This window comes from Myotis brandtii, unplaced genomic scaffold, assembly GCF_000412655.1.
Source record: "Myotis brandtii unplaced genomic scaffold, ASM41265v1 scaffold1064, whole genome shotgun sequence".
NCBI lineage: Eukaryota > Metazoa > Chordata > Mammalia > Chiroptera > Vespertilionidae > Myotis > Myotis brandtii.
In genome coordinates, this window is record NW_005353602.1 from 412297 (window position 1) to 416086 (window position 3790).

The 3790-nt window shown below is 51.6% G+C and overlaps 1 protein-coding gene across 4 annotated transcripts in view; it reads left to right on the forward strand.

Moving 5' to 3' along the window:
* Positions 1-6: 6 nt before the first annotated feature.
* Positions 7-3790, forward strand: part of IQCD (IQ motif containing D) — a 19597-nt gene continuing 15813 nt past the window's right edge. For 3 of the 4 annotated variants that reach the window (XM_014541080.1, XM_005857020.2, XM_014541087.1), the window contains exon 1: positions 7-499. The gene's annotated coding sequence lies outside the window, so the exon portion shown is untranslated. Of the gene's footprint in view, positions 512-3790 lie in introns of all 4 variants that reach the window. The other variant, XM_005857023.2, reaches the window with a different exon arrangement.

The following is a 3790-nucleotide window of genomic DNA, read 5'->3' on the forward strand; positions in this document are numbered from 1 at the left end:
CCGCCGCCACTTCAGCCGCTGCCACCACAGCAGCTGCGCCAGCTCTCTCATCCGCCGCCTACCCGCAACCCCGCCGACCCCGCCCCATTCCTTCTTAGCCGCGGCCCATTCGCTAGATAGGCTGCCATGCTGAGTTCTCATTGGCCAATCCTCAAGTCCTTCCCCAGTTCTCGCCCGCTGCCGATGCAGGACCCCCTGCCCGCCTCCTAGAGAAGGGGCGGGGTTGTGAAGCCCCGCCCCTTTCCCCCTCTCATCCTCTCTGCCTAACTCGTTCAGCCCAACTCAGAGGCAGTCCGTGTCTTTCAATTGGTGGAGGGTCAGAGAGACGGTGCCTCTGATTGGTCAGGCCCCCAGGTGGGCGGAACTGAGCGGAATTGCATGGTGAAAAGGAAAGTCCATCAGGCTCCGAGTCCCGCCTTCTGAGATTGGCGGGTAACCTAGCAACGCAGGAACCTCCGGAGGTAACGTTAAGTAGAAAAACCCGGAGCCCTCCGAGCTGGTGAGTGACCAGGTGGGGAAAGGCTGGGAATGAGAGGGAAATGCGGGAAGGCGGCTAGCCTGCTATCCTTGGCTCCCTAAGGGATCAGTGACCCTCATTGCGATCCCATCCCCGCCCCAGGTCCCTGCTCTCCAGCCCTCGCCTACAAAGACCACTAGACATCTTCCGTGACCCTGCCTGTGCTCTGTCCCTCCGCTTATCATCTCCATGGTCCTGTTTTCTCATCTCTTAAACATGGGGCCAAGTGGAGTCACATCGTAGTTAACTAAGTTTGTAATCCCCTACCATTCTACCCAAGGGCCATATATTCCAGGGTAAGCGTGCAATGCAAGGCATCTCAATGGAATGAGTGTTTATATTAGGTCATTTTGATTATGCCCATTTTTGCCTTTTGTGCTAACTTGAAAACGTAATTCCCTGCCCTGACCCGGTTGCTCGGTCGGTTAGAGCATCCTCCCCATACACCAAGGTTGCAGGTTCAATCCCCAGTCAGGGCCCATACAAGAAGCAAGCCATGAATGCATATGTAAGTGGAACAACAAATTGATGTTTCTCTCTTTCTCCCCTCCTTTCTCTAGCTAAACTCAATAAATAAAAATTTAAAAAAACTTAATTACCATCCCTGTCCTTAAAATGTGCAATGACTTCCCCACAGTCCCTCATTTACATACTTAAGACACAGGGTTTGCTGTGAGGATTAAATGAGGTAAGACAATGAGGAACTTGGCAGGGAGCTGAGGAACATCGTAAGGACTCAGTGAAAAGTAGCATTTTTCCCCTTAAGACAATTCATCCTTGACTCTTCCTGCTTAAAAGAATTCCAACAGAGTTATCTCTTTCCATACCATTAATATCCATACATTCAGCCAGAGTGCCTGGTACTGGGGGCTGGGATGGAGCAATCAATAAAGGAAACGTCATTCCTCCCCTCATGCAACTTGTCTAAAGTGAGAGGGAGAGATTAATCAAATACTAATATACAGGTCAACGTGAAATGACACCTGCAGAGATTCAGTTCCACAGTGATGGGGGGACGAGGTCAACAAACCCTCTCCTCCAAAAGCAATGAGGGTCGCTGTGACGGCTGCCTTTTCTAAGCAATCGAATCAGAGAGGCTTTCTTGTTCCCTAGTCCCCTGTAACGTGACGGAGAGGAAGTGAGAACCATAAGTAGGATAACCAGGCCAGGCCAGGGAAAGGGCCAGGGACCGAAAGTGGTGCGAGAGTCAAGAGTGAGAAGCAGTGCGTTCCAATATAAAAACGTTGCTAGAGGAAGGCAAGCGTCTAGCCCCGTGGTCGGCAAACTGCGGCTCGGGAGCCACATGCGGCTCTTTGGCCCCTTGAGTGTGGCTCTTCCACAAAATACCACGTGCGGGCGCGCACATACAGTGCGATTGAAACTTCGTGGCCCGTGCGCAGGAGTCAGTTTTTGGCCTGGGCGAGTCTATTTTGAAGAAGTACTGTTGATATTTGGCTCTGTTGACTAATGAGTTTGCCGACCACTGGTCTAGCCCACCGTTTCCTTTCCCAGACATCACCCACCACTCAGAAAGCCCCCAACAGCCTTTTGATGGAAAGCAGCTGTAACAGAGGCTGTGGGGCCACAGCATCAGTCCCCCCACCTCCGAGCTGGATGGGCTGCCCAGGGCCTCCCAGACAGACTCTGCCCTGGCTCTGGGCCAGGCGTCCCTCCGGAACGCGTCCCAGGCATCTGTGGTCCGACCTAAATGCCAGAGTTCTAGCTTGGCCTTTCCACTTGCAGTGGGAAACGGGATTAAAGGGGCCAGTCTTCCCTGCCTGCTCCATTGCTAGGTGCCCCCACACTTTGCTTTTTCCCCAGGAGAGACGAGCTGAGGGCAATGAGGCCAATGTAGCACCTGACTCATGCCTGAACATATTATAACACTTCCCTTTGAAGAGGGCTTTTAATTTTCCGCAGGGCTTTCCCCTGTGCCACGCCCTCCCTCCTCCACCAGCTCCCTTGGGTGTGGCTGGGACAGGTGCATCCCCAGGAGCCAGAGATAAGGGCCTCGACTCGCCCAGACTTATTCCCAGAGCCTCTGACGGGCGAGTGTTGCACCCAGGTCTCCTAATACCAGTTTGTGACTCTGATCTTGATTCTGTAACTGATGGCGGCTTTATTTTATTAATTTATTTTGTTTGGGTTTTTTGTTTGTTTGTTTGTTTTTGTTTTTGTTAATCCTCACCCAAGAATATTTTTCCATTGACTTTTTAGAGAGAGTGGAAGGGAGAGGGAGAGACAGAGAGAGAAACATCGATGTGAGAGAGAGACACATTGATTGGTTGGCTCCCCCACAAGCCCCAACCAGGGCCGGGGTTTGAGCCTGCAACCTTGGCACGTGCCCTGGACCAGAATGGAACCTGGGACCCTTCCGTCTGCAGGCCGACAGTCTATCCACTGAGCCAAACGGGCCAGGGCCCTGGTGGGGCTCAGGACGACACAGGGTCAGCTTGTCAGACAGAGCTGGACAGACTTCCTTTGAACCTGGATGGAGCACTAGGCCTGTGATGGAGGCCAGGAGTTTAAAGCAGAGCAAGGCCTTTGCAGTCTAGACCAGTGCTTCTCAACCAGGAGCACCCCCACGCCACACTCCGCCCCTGCGGGGACATTTGGCAACATCTGCAGACACTGCCTCCAATTGGCCAGAAACGGGTCGTGGGAGATGTGCTACTGGCATGGAGTCGGTGGAGGTCAGGGATGCTGCTCTCAAGTAATAGCAGCAGGTCGTATCCTAACAGCCAACCCAATGCCTTTACCACGAGGGCTTTCCAACACAGGTTTTTCTTTTTAACCACAAACCAAAGAAATACATTCTCCTTCTTGACCCAGAAGATATGTTTAATTACAAATGAGTACTTCATATAGTGCACTCTAATATTTTCTATTGTCTTTCATTTATTTATTTTTTTTAAATACACACACACACACACACACACACACACACAGTAGTGGCCCAGTGAATGAAATTCATGCACATTAAAAGGGAATTAATTAGAGGAAATATTTTAATATTGCTATTTGCCCTTTCTCTATAATAGAAGTGTCAGAGATGAAAGAAAATTAGTAAAATGTATATAAAAAGCTCTCTCCTGTCAGAGTCTGGGGAGCGCCATGGGACCCAGAGTCAAGTCTCCGCCCACCCGCATGCGCCTCAAAATCACACAAGACCAAGACCCAGCCGGCCCCACCCCCATCGAGCCCCACCAGGCGGGGGGCGTGGCCTCAGGTCCCCTGGCCCTGGCACATGAGGGCATGACAACCATTTGCATA